Raw genomic sequence first — 17122 nt, 5'->3', positions numbered from 1 at the left:
GCATTCATAGACTATTATAACTTAGCACTGCTATTTTCTTTATTTTCTGGTCACCCAGATGGTATTTATTCATATATATATATATATATGTATATATATATATATATATTATTTATTACTTTAATGTCTAGTTAATCATATACCAGGGACTTAATATACCAACATTTTTGCAAATGCCCTCCTGTGCAATCCACAAATAATTTCTATTATTCAATATTATGAATAATGGTACACAATAAACATTTTCCTAAGTATACCATTTTCTAATTTTGAACTTTTACCTTGAGCTAACTTGTAAGGAGGAATTCTAGGTCCAAAGATATAAATATATTTAAAGACTCTTAATATAGGTGTGGGTCAAACTGCTGATTCAATGGGCTGTGTACGTATCTACAGACCACCAGAAATATGAGGTTATCAAAAATTTCTCCAATATTTCAATTTAAATTTTACTACTTATAATTGTAGTTAATGCAATCTGTGTCATTTTTTTAAATTAGAATTTCTTTGCTTGCTATTGAGATTTCTACAATTTACATATCACTTACTGTTTGAGAATTACTATGGTTTAATTAGGGAAATCACTTAAGTATCAAACAAGCCTAGGAGTTTCAGATCCCAACTCAGATCACTTCTAATTGTGTGTAAAGTGAATTAGCTTCTCAAAAAATTAATTCCTTCATTTGTAAACTGCTGATAGTGATACCTGCTTCACAAGGCCATTGAAATGATTAGGTGAATTCATCAGTATCTATTGAGTTCTTGGGGAGAAGGGAATTGTTTCCTCTACCCTTTGTCTCTGACCTTTGTCCATCTGCAGACCATCCCTGACTTCTTTCCAGGATCCTCCATTCACGTTCTTTGATACAAAAGTTTATAAAACCTACATCCTCACTCCAGAGTTTCCATCCCTGAGGCTGATAGTCAGCATCTCTATGGATCTGATCTTCATCTCAATCTCACCAGCACTCACTGAAATAAGTTGTGAGTAGCTCAGGCCACATCTGTAGGACCCTGTGAATGACCAAGTGTCCACACAAATGGGAAAATCACTCAAAATATGTAGCTTCTCATGGATTCCTCCTTTTTTTTTTTTTTTATAATAATTTTATTTTTTTAATGGGGTGACATCAATAAATCAGGATACATATATTTAAAGATAACAAGTCCAGGTTATCTTGTCATTCAATTATGTTGCATACCCATCACCCAAAGTCAGATTGTCCTCTGTCACCTTCTATCTAGTTTTCTTTGTGCCCCTCCCCCTCCCCCTTTCCCTCTCCCATTCCCCCCTCCCTCCCGTAACCACCACACTCTTATCAATGTCTCTTAGTTTCACTTTTATGTCCCACCTACGTATGGAATAATGCAGTTCCTGTTTTTTTCTGATTTACTTATTTCGCTTCGTATCATGTTATCAAGATCCCACCATTTTGCTGTAAATGTTCCGATGTCATCATTTCTTACGGCTGAGTAGTATTCCATAGTGTATATGTGCCACATCTTCTTTATCCAGTCATCTATTGACGGGCTTTTTGGTTGTTTCCATGTCCTGGCCACTGTGAACAATGCTGCAATAAACATGGGGCTGCATGTGTCTTTACGTATCAATGTTTCTGAGTTTTGGGGGTATATACCCAGTAGGGATTCCTCCTTTTAGAATTCTGTGTATAGCCCAGTTTCTCTCCTTAATGTCTTATCCAGCTTTTCTTCTGTGCAGTTTCACAGATATATTTCTGTTTTTTTGCTTCTTCGTTTTGGTTTTGGGAAACAGTTCAGCCAGTCTTCTATCTGTTAGTCCCGCTCAGGGATAAGCTTACTGCTGCGGTGATGAGTGTAGTTTGTCAAGCCATTTTAATGGCTAGAACTTGCATATCTGATGACTCCATCACTTGGATTTGTCTGTCTTATATCTACTGTCTGTTTTCCGGGAGTCATTGCTCCTCCGTTGCCTGGGAGTGTTCTTGCAGCCCTCTTCTTCCAAGTCAAAAGGACTCCTGATATGTGATGATATATACAGTTTCTGAGTTGGAAAAGCATTGACAATATAAATTTCTGTCTTCTCTCATCAGGATAGGACAATCTGAAAGATTTTTCATTCCCTCGCCTTCATGCTGAGAATTTGAACTAAGATATATTCTAGGTGGCTTTACTGGAGGGGTCGGGGGAGGCGGGGGGGACACTGTGCATCTTTCCAGCCTCAGCAACACTACTTCTCTACCTCTCCTCCTCTGGGGAACCCACGACTTTTCAGGTGCTGGGTTTGGTTGTAGTTTTGTTTCTTGCATAAGCCTCTCTTTATGTGTCACAAACAAGTGTTCCTCAGGTTTCCTGTTAGTAAGCCTGCTTCCCATTTCCATGCCACTCCACGATCAGTGTTGCTGGAATAAATAGAAGTCTAACTTCTCAACCACATCAGAGCCCTGTGATCCACACACTGCAGCAGCAGAATTGCAAAGCACTGATCTGGTCAAGGTGCAGACCAGGAGGCCTGGCAGGGGCTCACATGCAATAGTTAAGTCCACAGAGGAACTTGAGAGGCACCCTGGATGTAGACATGGGCCAGTTTTCCATTTCCCTGGACAGGGCCTAGTAGCCGGCCCTGTCTGCAATGTTGCTTCGAAAGTGTCAGAACTCACAAAATGAAAAAATGAGGCCTTAATCACAGTTTCCACCCCATGCCTGCATCCCTGAGACTGGATGTAGGGAGGGTGGTATGGACACAGTCCGGTGTTGCCTGGAGCCCACTCTGCAGCAGTTGGCACAAAACCGTGATGACTGCAGTAGCCACAGTACATTTGTCATTGTGCCACGAAATGTTCTGAGTCCTGACATCACAACGGCTCCCTACAGCAGAGGGGTCTGGTGCCACCTTAGCATCTAGTCTGCTTAGATCCTGCTGTGGTCTTGGGCAAGCCCCTCCACCAGAAAAGTGCTGTCCTAGTTGGCAGACAGGTCATACAGCTAAAATGAGATAATGTATGGATTTTGGAAAAATATTCAAATTCCATACAGTGATTGGGCAGGTACTTTTGTTTGTACTACTGGACTCATTTGCAATAATTTAAGACTGTGCAGGGTGCTCTGCATCTGGCCTCACGTTGTTTCAGGCTGTCGGCAGCTCTCTGGACATGCCATTACCCCTGACAAGCTCCTGGGATGTCCCTCTCTGCCCCCTCCCTCCACCTTCCTATCCCTCTGTATGACAGTGCTCTACTCAGCACTCTGACTCAGCTGGCAGGCCCTGTGCTTGCAAATGCCACCTCTGGCCTCTCTGCACCATGGTGGGCAGGGACTAGTCCTTGGCACCTGTGTGGAGATGACTTGCATCCAGCTGGCCTTTCTACTTGATGGACTAGGGCTCCATGAGGGTGGGACCTAATCCTGTTCACGTTTTCAATCCCATACCTGGTCCATGCTATTTGCTCAGTGAATGTTGAGCATAATGATGAGTGAATGTCAACTACTAATTGCCATGACGTAACAAAAGGAAGTAAGAAGGTGAATGATTCCTTGTGTATTTGCTATAAAGTGTGTCAGGGAAAATCAACACCTCGCTTTCTGTAACATAAATATATATGTGTTACATATACACATTAAAGGGGGAGGTCTTGCAAAGAACTGCTGATGTTACTACTTGGAAGTTTCAGACTGAGGACCTATGACCCTATGACAGGCCACACAATGTTACCTCCCTGTGAGTGGCAGGTTGCACAAACTCATTGTTTTGTCAGCAGCTGTTCGGATCAGATCACACATTCAGCAGGGTGCAAACAGATGTGCAGAGTAAAAGGGTTTCTTGATGAAGCACATTGGGAAAATGCCAGGATAAATCTCCATTTATGGAATCTAGCACTTAATTAAAATGCCACCTCACAATTCCATGATTCAGGTAGCCTGCTTTGTTTTCTGTCTCGTTTTGCATTTATTTACCACTTGTACTTGTTTGCTTTTCAGCTCTTGTGGTGACATGGCACCTGGTTTCTATCTTCGTGGGAAGTTCAGCACATAGTGCAGTTACTGACACATTTGACTGGTTTGATGGTCCCCCTGATGTAGGTATGTGACACCCCCGTTAGTCTTACCCACCCTTTGAACCACACCTGTGGATGCGCATCTATTCCTACTGTTATTGTTGTTTTCTGAGAATGGAGTTTATTCTGAGGACGGAAACTCATGTGGCAGAGATGACCTTTGTCTTGTCTACTTGGAAGTCTGTGTTTATAATGTGCTGTCCGAGGGTCCTGAAAGCCCTGCTCTTCTTTGCTACATGGTAAATGCAAAGTCAGAAGGCATTCATTCCAGGAGAGGGGAACTTCTATGCTCACGTGGTTCTCGAAATATTAATAAGACTTCATTCCAACTCCATGGAAATCAAGTATGTGAAATAATACTGATGCACTGGTATGTTTGTAAGTGTACTAGCTGTAGTTTAAAATTCTCACATAAAGATAACAAACTTCTTATTTTTTCCATAGTTACTCCAGGCTTAGACAAAATTGAACGCTCAATTATAAACAAAATGGCCATATATGTGAATTAATTAATGATCTCTTGATCACTAAGGTTTTCTGAAAGTTACTCCTTGGTGTATCATGACAAAAGAAATAATAAAATAAAACAGCATTTGATAGTCTTCTTGCTTAATGAAATATCTTGAAGGGTGTATTCTTAAATGAGATTCTTATAAAATATAAGCTGGTAGCTCCTCAATTCAATTCAGACTCCTTGGATAATTGGTGTTTGTGGAGGGTATTGTCACTAATGGGTTACTTTATTACCAGATTAATTGCTTTGTTGTATTTAACTTTTTAAAATATTACTAGGAATATGGTTGGCTTGTTGAAGTGCTGATAATATTTAGAAAAGTTTCCTATCTATACAAATTATATTTTCAAAAGTAAACTCTGTAACAGTTCTTCTGCCTTCACCCCTGACCCCATAAAAAGGTGTGCTGAAAGCCACATTAGGGAAGTAGCAGAGACTTGAGACTTAATTAGGTGTGAGACCTAGTTTTGCTACTTTACCTATGACCTTGGGGACTATGTTTATGTCTTTTTTAAGAAAGAACATTATTACTTAATTCAGAAGAAAGAAGGGAAATAGGGAGGGAGGAGAGAGTAATGATCAATTTACCATTGGAATGAACCAAATGCACCAGGGCACCTTTATTTATAATGATGTATCAAGTAATGATGTGTATGTTTCCAAGCGTCTCCTAAGCATTTCTTCCTACTTTCTATGAGAGGCTGAAATCTCTGATTAGAACATAACCTCCTGATTTAAGGCAGACATTGTAACTGGTCATCTATATATTAGATCTATGTATTTCAGTTTGATTATTTTGCAACATTTTGACCCACACAGAATTGACAGGCATGTTTTTTAAAAAATTGCCAGATCAAAAAACCTTCTTCACATAAAAATCTGGCTTCCCAGTCTTTCTCTATAAATGGTGCTACAATTAAAATAGTTGGTTAGGACAGAGATCTTGTTGTCAGATGTGCTACTTCCTTCTTTTTAAGATTTTATTTATTCATTTAGAGAAGAGAGAGAATGAGAGAGAGACAGACAGAGAGAGAGAGAGAAAGTAGGGGGGAGGAGCATGAAGCATCAACTCCCACATGTGTCCTGACCAGGCAAGCCCAGGGTTTAGAACCAGTGACCTCAGTGTTCCAGGTCAACGCTTTATCTACTGCGCCACCACAGGTCAGGCTACTACTTCCCTCTGTTTAACTTCTCTACATGTGACCCATTGCACCCTCCCGAACTCAGCTCTAACAGGCATCCTCAGCCCTCACTGTGACAAGACTCTGGTACTAAACATCCATAAAATGAAGTTCTGACCTTTGAGGGTGGAGCTTGGCCTTCCAAAGCTGTGAAGAGCTAGTCAATGGCTCGGATGTGCGGGCAGGGCTCAGAACCTTCCTTGGCCTCTGTCAGGTGTCACTTCCCTCGTCTTCTTCAGTTGCCCCTACATCATCTTGTCTTTTCCACTCTTGTCCTTATTCAACATTCTCCATCCAACAACCAGAGTGACTGTCTTCAAATAGAGAAGTGTGGTCAATCCCTGCTTAAACCTCTTTAATAACAATAGCAATGAGGACAATAACTGATAATGATCATTTATCCATTGGTTGGATAAAGAAACTGAGTACAAAAAAAAAAAAAAAAGAATCCAAGTTCAGGTTTTGCTGGAGGACCAAATCATCGAGACACTAATTTTCATGGGGAAGTGGGGGCAGAGGGCATGAAACATGCAGCTGGAGACAACCCAGGCAGTTTATTCCAATGCCTCCTCCGTAACTTCTGCTCTGCTGCTCCAGGCAGTGACCCTGACTACCGCTGACCACACCTGTGGATGCCACCAGCCAGCGTGCTGATCTCACACAACTATCAGAGTTTTATAATTTGGCAGTGACATTATCGTAAGATTAATTTTATGGCACAGCTACCAGAGTTTATTAGTTGTCACTCCTTTCTAGTTGCATGATTCACTCAGTGTTGTAAGTTTATACTGGTGAATTTTTAGGCAGAGTAATGGAATTAGGGGTGTTTGTCGGGGTGCGGTTACAGCTGGCATCCTCGCTCCTGCTGTTCAGACATACAGACCTTTTTTCACCAATGAATAATGTCAATCCAGTGACTGATGTGAAGCTGTAAGGGAGACTTTATTTTCTCGCACAGACCATATAGTGACTGTATAGACTATGATTTTTGCTACTGAAATTTCTTTTTCTTTAAATTGACATTAAGGCCAGACCACGTGGTGGCACAGTGGATAGAGTGTCAGACTGGAACGCAGAGGACCCAGATTCAAAACCGTGAGGTAGCCGACTTGAGCATGGGCTCACCAGCTTGAGCACAGGCTCACTGGCTTGGGTGTGAGGTCATAGACATGACCCCATGGTAACTGGCTGAAGTCCAGGGTCACTGGTTTGAGTAAGGAGTTACTTGCTCTGCTGTATCCCCCCCCCCCCCAGTCAAGGTGCATATGAGAAAGCAATCAATGAACAACTAAGGTGTCGCAACGAAAAACTGATGATTGATGCTTCTCATCTCTTTCCCTTCCTGTCTGTCTGTCCCTATCTCTCCCTCCCTCTCTCTCTCTCTCTCTCTCTCTCTCTCTCTCTGTCTTTGTCAAAAAAAAAAAAAGACAAAGACTGATTTTAAGAGAGAGAGAGAAAGGGATAGAGATGAGAAGCATCAACTTAGAGTAGCTTCACTTTAGTTGTTCATTGATTTCTTCTCATACATGGCTTGACCTGGTGAGGGGTTGGAGAAGTAGGATAGGCTAAAGGCAAGCTAGTGACCCCTTGCTCAAGCCAGTGACCTTGGGATTATATTGACAATCCCGTACTCAAGCCAGCAACCCAGCCCTCAAACTGGCAACCTTGGGATTTCTAACCTGGGACCTCAGTAGGTCAGTGCTTTATCCACTGTGCCAACACCAGCTGAAATTTCTTGTTTAGACTCTAACCACCTTGTAACTGTAGATGTTGTACTTCCTGGTGGAAGGGGAAAAAAATAAGGTATCGTTATAAAGTTTAATCAAAAAAAGGCACCCTTGGAGGTTTTGTGATGTTATTTTAATTAGAGTTTTAAAAGAAATCAGTAAATAAAACATTCATGGAAGCTGCGTGGAAATTCAGGTCCATGTCAACACCCCTGTGCTTGGCACAATCACATAATGAACTTTTATTTCACACTGATGACAGCATTTGTCTTCAGTATAAAATCATCAGTGTTTCACCAATTACATTATAAAAAGTACAAAGAGCTCAGAATACTCACACCCTAGGCCTGACCTGTGGTGGCGCAGTGGATAAAGTATTGACCTGGAAATGCTGAGGTCGCCAGTTCGAAACCCTGGGCTTGCCTGGTCAAGGCACATATGGGAGTTGATGCTTCCTGCTCCTCCCCCCTTCTCTCTCTCTCTCTCCTTTATAAAATGAATAAAAAATAAAAAAATAAAAAAACAAACAAACAAAGAATACTCACACCCTCTCTACATGCTTTCTTTTTTATTCATATGTGAGTCCTTCCACTGATCACTGAATAGTCTTCTCATATCACTCACTCACAACAGGGTTTCCTGGTCTCCAGAACTCCCTGTGGGGAGGTGAAAAAAAAAAGGTCTGTATGTCTGAACAGCAGGAGTGAGGATGCCAGCTGCAACCCCACCCTGACAAACACCCCTAAATTCCATTACTCCCTGTGGGCAGGATTCACATGTGAATAAAAACATATTAAGAACATAACAAAAATGTACATAAAGCATTCAGGTAATTCAGACCAATAAAGATATCATAAACTTAGTTACCTAGGTATTGAATTCATGCCTGAGTGAGTGACATGAGGAGACTATTCAGTAATTAGTGGGAGGATTCCCATGTGAGTAAAAAAGAAAGCGTGTGGAGAGGGTGTGAGTATTCTGAGACAGGGACACCAGAGAGAGACTGGAGGCTATGGGGGACAGTTGGAGAGGGGCTGGCTTGGCAGATGCAGCCAAGAAGAGGTGTATGTGGAAATATGTAGGTAAGGTAGCCTTTTTTTTTTTCAATACAAGACATGATGTGTGCCCTCAAAAATATCACACTCTTTCATGGAATCAGATGTAGGGATAGTCTGTCTCCATGTCAGGACGTAGTTGTAACTTGGCTTATACTCAGTTTCCTAAACTGGGCTCTTCCTACCTTCACTGCCAGCTTTGGTCCTAGCCTCCTCGAGCTGCCTTCTCTGATCTCACATTTGAGCTACAGAGAGGTGCTGATCCTCTATGTATCTAAGGCTCTGTCCAACTCCACAGTCATGGGAGCCCACCTAGGACCTGAGTGGCTCTCCAGTTTGAGGGAAGATATTCACCTTCTCTGAGCTTCAGTCTTCATCTATAAACATGGAAATAGAAACCCTTTTCCCGGATTGTTGTGAGACATAAATGAGTATCTATTACACAACAAGTTCTTCTTAACTATTAAGTTAACCCCTCAATATCCTCTAAGAGGCATTCTAAATTTGCTTTCCGGAGAGACAGGTTTGTAACCTGCAGTCCTTTGTATTCTGCCATCTTCATCCTGAAATAGTACAAATAAAACAATTATAAAATTTTCTACTCTGCTTCTCTCACATCCTCACAATGTGCTTTGGTCTGTGACTCACTGCCCTGCACCGCCCATGGCAGCCACGGCCGTGGCTCGGGCTCCCTGTCTCATCCACTCAGCAGCTAGCTCTCTGCCACCAGTTGTTTGGGGTTTTCTCCCAAAAGTATTTCACCATACTGCTTTTCAAACAAGGCTCAATTATGGCTCTTTTTATATATATAATATGTACATATGTAATACAATGTTCATTTTATTGATTTTAGAGACAGAGGAAGGCAGAGAGAGAGAGAGAGAGAGAGAGGCAGAAACATAAATCTGTTCCTGTATGTACCTTGACTGGGGATCAAACCAGCAACCTCTGCACTCCAGGATGGTGCTCTAACCAACTGAACTATCCTGCCAGGGCAATGATGATTCTTTAACTTTATTCAAACTGCATTATTAAGTTATTAATTCAGTAATACTAAACTAATACTAATGTTTTATTTATTTATTTGATTTATAAATTAAATTTAATGGGGAGACTGGTCAATAAGAGTACATAGGTTTTAGGTAAACATCTCTATAGCATTTGAACTGTTATTTGCATTCTGTGTCCATCACCCAAACCCTTCCCCCTGGTAACCACTTCACTTTTGTCTATGTCCATGAGTCTCAGTTTTTTGGTTTTGGGGTTTTTTTTTCTGAAGTTAGAAGCAAGGAGGCAGTCAGACAGACTCCCACATGCGCCTGACCAGGATCCACCCAGCATGCCCACCAGGAGCAATGCTCTGCATATCTGGGTTGTTGCTCCCTTGCAACCAGAGCCATTCTAGAGCCTGAGGCGGAGGCCATGGAGCCATCCTCAGCGCCTGGGCCAACTCTGCTCCAATGAAGCCTTGCCTGAGGGAGGGGAAGAGAGAAAGAGGAAGGAGAGGGGGAGGGGTAGAGAAGAAGTTGGGTGCTTCTCCTGTACACCCTGTCCAGGAATCGAACCTGGGATTTCCACATGCCGGGTCAATGCTCTACCACTGAGCCAACTGGCCAGGGTGAGTCTCAGTTTTATATCCCACCTATGTATGAAATCATATAGTTCTTAGGCTTTTCTGATTTACCTATTTTACTTAGTATAATGTTTCCAAGATTCATCCATGTTGTTGTAGTAGACAATATAGTCATCATTTCTTGCAGCTGAGTAGGTATTCTTAATGTTTTAGATGCTGTGTACTTTAACGCTAAGATTATTTAAGTCCACTAAGCACATTGTGCATATTTATTTGTACACGTTCCTCTTCCTTTAAGACTAATAACATTGTATGTTAATACATTTGTGGGTTAGAACTGCTTCCACAGAGTAAATAGTGTACTGTAGTGGTTATGGGCATAAGCTTTGCATCGAGCAGTTCAAGGTTCAAGTCCTGAATTAAAATTTACCAATTGTGGGTCCCTGTTTCCTTATATTAGCTTTCCAGACTTAGCTCTGCTTTTCCATTCTTCCAGTGAGGGTAATTGGGACCACTTTTCGGATGTTCAGATTGTGTAGACAGTGAGAGGAGGTGTATAAAGAGCTTGTTCTATGCCTGGGCATAGTAAGGGTTTAGAGGATGGTGCTTTTAATTTAGAACTCACAGAGGTCCTATTGGTTACATGTCAAAGGAGGAATAGAAAAAGCGATATCCACAGGAACTGTGAAATGTTTTACTTCAAATCAACCACTTTGGAGGACTTGAGTAAACCCCCAACCCCACCCCACAGGGCAGCACTGCCTCTGACCCTGAGCTCCTCATGGGCAGGATTTAATTTTGCATCCTCTACTAAGTTCTAAAACTTATTAAGCACTCCAGAAACATTGAGTAATAATACATTTAAAGACAATGTTGACATTTTGGTAATTATAAGAATTCTTGTGTAGAACAGAAGTTGTGCATGGGTGCATTAAGGGTCCTTGAGTGGTATAGTGGAACGGAGGTATTGTGGCTCACACCTCAATGGCAAAAATTCTACTTCCCAATACTTAGAGAGAGACTGATACAGACACTCAACACATTTGCTTAACAACTGATTAAGTAAATGAATGAATGTTAATAACTGAGAATTGTTTTAATAAAGCATTTGTGCATTTTAAAAAGTATTTATCATTATTTTTGTTGTCATCTGTCCCTAACATTTAGAAACAAAGTATGTCTTTGAATATGTGTATATCTTAAAGTCTTTGTTTTCTTCTTTTTTATATTCAGTATTATTGAGTATAAAATTCTACAGTTACTTCAATTCTTTCATTAGTGTTTATCTGTACTTATTTATAAACAAATAGACTTTGTTTTCTGAATATCTTAAACACATTAATTATTTTCTTAAGAGTCTTACTGAAATAATACAAAAGTTTGCTGATGTGTACTAAATTAATAAAAAATCAAGACTTTAATTTTTTGTTTTTCTTGTTTTATACGTAGTATAGAACTCAAATTTAAGTAACAAAATGTGGCTTGCACTACTTTTAAGGAATCTGTTATGAATTGAATAAAGAATCATACATACCTGACCAGGCAGTGGTGCAGTGGATAGAGCATCAGACTGGGATGCAGAAGACCTAGGTTTGAAACCACAAGGTCACTGGCTTGAGCGCGGGCTCATCAGGCTTGAGCATGGGGTCGCTGGCTTAAGCATGGGAGTATAGACATGACCCCATGGTCACTGGCTTGAAGCCCAAGGTTGCTGGCTTGAGCAAGGGGTCACTCGCTCTGCTGTAGCCCCCAGTCAAGGCACATACGAGAAAGCAGTCAATGAACAACTAAGGAGCTGAAACGAAAAATTGATGCTTCTTATCTCTCTCCCTTCCTGTCTGTCTGTCCCTATCTATCCCTCTCTCTGTCTCTCTGTCACACACACACACACACAAAAAGAATCATACTCAAAAAAGATAACTTTCAGTAACACAGCTACTTCTAAGGTTCTTCAGAACACTTTGTATTCTTAGGGTAGTTCACCGTTGTATGGCCAGTAGTCACAGCTGTCACGGCCATTCACATGCAGGTTCTCATAGAATTTGGACAGATGGTAAAGAAACAGTAGAGCCAAAAAATGGTGGGTCATTCTTTTATTAAAGTCTCATGCGGCTGACAAGCAAACACACAGTGCTCCCAAAGCCACTGACGCATTTTCTGGTTCCACAACCAGGAGAATCTTCTCTAGTTTCTCCTAGAATCAAAGGTCCCACAAGCCTCAGCAGAGCTCGCAAAGCCCCTCAGCTCTGGTTCCCCATCTGCACACCTTCTCCTTCCCTGCCAACATGGCTTCTTCAGCACCCTGCATTCTCTCTGCTCTCTCTGCAAACTTGGCTTCTTTCTGCCTCTTCTCCTTTTGCTCTTTTCAAAGCTTTCTGGTAGGAAAACCTCTCGTCATGCAAACATTAGCAAAACAACGGCTCTTCCCAAGCAGGAAGGTAATTAGCAATTTCACAGACTACATATACTTGGCGCTGCCCAGTGCCATTTTGTAACAATAAAAGTGAGCAAACCTAAAAAACATTTGTTACAAACTTATTTGCTCAAGAACTTTGTACTAGAGTCTCATTTTTGAAATTCAAATGAAAAATATACCACTGTGGTCCTAGTAACATGGTAAGTTCACCATTGATTTGTCACAATTAAAAATTTAGTTCTAAGACTAAAAGTTGATAATAATTTAAAATCACTTCTAGATATAGATATAGATATAGATATAGATATAGATATAGATATAGATATAGATATAGATATAGATATATTACTTCTATTTTCTTTTCTATACTATGTCATTCATTTTAAAATAATATAAACTTTTCCTATTCTCTCCATGGAAGTTTTTGATATCAATTAGAATGAAAATGTGTTTTGTTTGCATTGTACTAAATTGTATTGTTGAAAAATACAGTATGAGATTTTTCTCAGTTTATTTTTCTTTAGGGGAGGATTCTGCACTGAAGTGTCACAAATTTAAGATGCAGGAGGAATGATGAGTAATAAAGCTGATGGATCTCATGTTGCCTTAGCTGTGATCACTTGCTTTGTGCACAGAAAGGTTACATTAGAGCTTAGGCTAAATAAACATTTGCATAAAAAGGTGATAAGAACATGAATAAAAATGTAAATTTCTCTGATTAGAATGCTTTTTTATCTAGTGAAAAGAATCATAAAGTACCAGGGTTCATAAAGTAGATTTTTGATAAGCAATATGTTAAGAAAAACATAATGTTGTTCCCCAAATACAGTTAAATTATCATGTATTTGGAATTTCCTATACTTCATCAACTTTGCACTATGTCTTCAAAGAGATTCTGCCTCCTTTTTCTGAGAGGTCCTAAAACTGGATATTTATTGACTACATTCTCTTTGCCAGACTATCTTTTAGGCATTTAGGCTGTAACAGCAATAAAACAGAAAAGGCTGTGGCTTTATGGGGGTTATACTCTATAAGGGGCAGACAGAATGTACAAACATACGCATGCAGATATGCAGAGTCTAGAGAGATCAGCTTATTGGTAATAGTTTTGATACTAATTGAAGTGAGGTTCATGTACCATGTTGTATAAAAAGCATTTTATTGGACCTACACTTGGAAAAGCTTAGTCTTTTGCAGTAAGATTTATTCAGGGTTGAAATATAAGGTTGCTCACAGGTATGCAGTGACTCATTTCCCTCTGTCTTACCAAGTGGAAGTTAAGTCTTATCTTCATTAAGCCCAGAAAAAAGACCAGAGTCCACATATTCTGCACCATGGGTTAGTACAGTTCAGCCCAGGCACTGCTCAAAGCCTGTACTTGGGAGACTATCTGGCTGCCAGCCCACGCAGCATGATCACAAACAGGGCAAGCAGGTTCCCAAGCAGGAAAGAAAAAAAAAAGCCTTGATTTCTGTTAAGCCCCTGTTTGTATTTTTGAACTGGGGATTGTGTTGGTTGCTCCTCCTAACCAATCAGATCTCTCTTCTAGGCTAGACTGACAAGCCTCTATGACCAACATTCAGACTTCTACTGCATGTCTTAAAGTGGAAGCACAGAAGCACCTCCGCCATAGTCTGGGTATAAATTTGTTTTACCCTAGATGGCTGAAAAAACCTGTTCTTTCCTTAAGGAGCTCTGTCTGAGGGCTCAATGGCACAATGGACAATGAGGGCACAGTGGGCTAATTAGCCTGTGAATGTTTTAGCTTTCTAGCAAATTAAGCTAAATGGGATAGCACTTTTCTACTGAAGCAAGTTTTCTAAAATATAATGTGCAAATCCCTTTGCCCTCTTCTGGCTACCTGCCTATGTTAACATTATTAAGTGTATTAAAGTACATTAAGGCAACTGAGAGTCATGCCAGTAAGGAAGTGAAGGGGGTGGCCAGTGTCTTTTTATCTCGAGTGTTCAAGAAAGTCCTATTATTTTCGTTTATATTGCAAGAGGAACCAGAAGAAATGTAGGCAGGGAAGCAGCATCAGCAAATCAGCAAAGGCCCTGAGGTGGGAGCATGCAGTGGGTGTTAGGGGAGAGGCAGAGAGGAACTCATGCATCTGGAAGCAAGGGCAGGATGTTGGCAAGTAAAAGGATCAAGTCAGCAGCTGGCAGGGAGAAGCAGATCACGCAAAGCCACATGGACCACTGTAAGGACCTTGGATTCTATGCTAAGTGGACTGGGAGCCACTGGAAAACTAAACAAGAGAGTGACCAATGGTGGAAGTACATTTTGGAAGGATCATTGTGTTTTCTGTGAAGAATAGATGGAGATGGAGCTTCAGTCCAACAATGTAGGAGAGTGCAAAGAGTGGACGTGTGCGAAGTGAGATGAGACAAGACCCTAGGGACTGCCCAGGGTGCTTGTGACCCTCAGAGGGAGAGAGGGGTTGTTGGCTGAGAGTTCTCTTTTTCTTTAAAATTAGTACATTTTCTTTTTGCCCTAACATCCTGCATCCTATCGGTTCACATTTCAATTTGCATCTTCAGCTTAAAGTGAAACATGTTCTTGAAAACATTCTCTTTTAGCACAGCCACACCTAAGCTTCAAAGATGGGAGCCCTGTGGCCAACTAAGTGTTTGAGGGATTTATTGTTCCAGGAAAAGGGAGACTATACCTGGCCAGTTGCTTCAGTGGTAGAGAGTCAGCCTGGCACACAGAGAAAGGAACCATCTGCTTCTCTACTGCTCCCCCTTCTCTGCCTCTCTCCTCTCTTCCTGCTGCCATGGCTTGATTGGTTCCAATGCATCAGCCCTGAGCACTGAGAATGGCTCCATGGAGCCTCAACCTCAGGTTGGTTGCAAGCATGGCCCAAAATGGGCAGAGCATTCCCAGATGGGGGTTGGCGGATGGATCCCAGTTGGGACACATGTGGTAGTCTGTCTCTTTATCTCCCCTCCTCTCACTTGGAAAAGAAGGAAAAAAAATGGGAGACTAGGTATAGATGTTGTTCATGAGACAGGACCTGACATAAAAGGTCTGAGTTTGCAGAGGGGAAGGCATCAGTAAGATCTGAACTGGAAGAATAGGGACCTCCCAGAGGTCTGCACCAAGCTTTTTGGTCAGAGTAGACTTGTGGATATTCCTTGTTGCTAGATGTCAGGGCAGGGCCTGGGAAAGAGAATGTGCGAAGTGAGATGAGACAGGACCCTAGGGACTGCCCAGGGTGCTTGTGACCCTCAGAGGGAGAGAGGGGTTGTTGGCTGAGAGTACATTTTCTTTTTGCCCTAACATCCTGCATCCTATCGGTTCACATTTCAATTTGCATCTTCAGCTTAAAGTGAAACATGTTCTTGAAGACATAATACTTGAAATTCCTAAATTGATCCCAGCTAGGCAAGATAATTACCCAAAGAAAGGTCTACATTTATATAAATTGGGCATATTTCATGCAAATGAACTTTCTCATATGAAGAAAAAAATCACTTGAAAGTAGAACTTTGTTTCACAAAAATTATCCCTTATGTGGAAATCTACAATAAATGATTTTCTGTCTGCTTTGAGAAAGGACCATCATTTAAAACAGTTGCATATGGTTATTTCTGTTAGTATTCCTAAGTATTCAAAATGTTTGTGTGACATCTAGTGGCTGAAAAATTTTAATATATATCTATTTCTAATTCGTCTGCTTGTAACAAAATGCCTAAGCATATATAGCATATGCATATGAACACACATATGTGTATGTGTATATATGTATATATATATATTTGTGTGCATATATATACTGTGTATATATGTGTGTGCATATATATACTATGTGTATATATGTGTGCATATATATGTAGTAATCCAAGAGAAAGAAATCCAGAGAGTGGAAACACTGCAGAGTATGAAGTTGAAGTAGTTAAGCTGTTGGGACCTCAGCTGAAAGTAGCAGAAACAGAAACCTAATGGTTTCTGGATAGGACCAAAGGATCTAAAGAACTAGCATCACTCAGAAAAGTTTGCCCAGCATGGGTGGAGGTTATCAGGGGTGGGGCCCTTTATGTTAGCTAGACAAAGCCACTCAGGGATTAGAGAAGCTGGAAGATAGTCCTGTTCAGAAAATGTACCATCCTGGGTCCCAGTGGGAGCTGGGCATGAGGAGCTTAAAGTACTGACTCTGGATCTCCCAGGAAGCAGTTGGAGTTCATTTTAAACATGTAGGAGCCCATCAAACTTGAGAGGCATTGGTAAATGTGATTAAGAACTTTCAAAGGTTTGCATCTAGGAATAATTTGTTAAAATATTACAGATATACCTGTGTTTGCTCAAAGAATTTTATCATATTCAACATGTTATTAGAACATTTTTCTGATTCTTATCAAAAAAAGAAAACAATAATTTGAAGGTTAGAAACTACAAGCTTTTCATTTTTTAGGCAAGAAACATAGACAATATAGTCCATGTATTCAGTTTATTTTTTTTATGATTTTATCTATTGATTTCTAGAGTGGGGGGAGCAGGAAGCATCAACTCATAGTAGTTGCTTCTCATATGTGCCTTAACTGGGAAAGCCCAGGGTTTTGAACCAATGACCTCAGCATTCCAGGTTGATGCTTTATCCACTGTGCCACCACAGGTCA

The 17122-nt window shown here is 40.8% G+C and overlaps 1 protein-coding gene across 6 annotated transcripts in view; it reads left to right on the top strand.

Moving 5' to 3' along the window:
* The window catches only part of CHRM3 (cholinergic receptor muscarinic 3), a 597168-nt gene that overhangs the window by 273987 nt on the left and 306059 nt on the right, over positions 1-17122 (top strand). For all 6 annotated transcript variants that reach the window (XM_066383378.1, XM_066383358.1, XM_066383387.1 and 3 more), the window contains one exon: positions 3958-4059. The gene's annotated coding sequence lies outside the window, so the exon portion shown is untranslated. The remainder of the gene's footprint in view (positions 1-3957; positions 4060-17122) is intronic.

Source organism: Saccopteryx leptura, chromosome 1, assembly GCF_036850995.1.
Source record: "Saccopteryx leptura isolate mSacLep1 chromosome 1, mSacLep1_pri_phased_curated, whole genome shotgun sequence".
In the NCBI taxonomy this organism is placed as follows: Eukaryota; Metazoa; Chordata; class Mammalia; order Chiroptera; family Emballonuridae; genus Saccopteryx; species Saccopteryx leptura.
The sequence above is the reverse complement of the archived record's forward strand: the minus strand, read 5'-3'. Positions and strand labels throughout refer to the sequence as shown.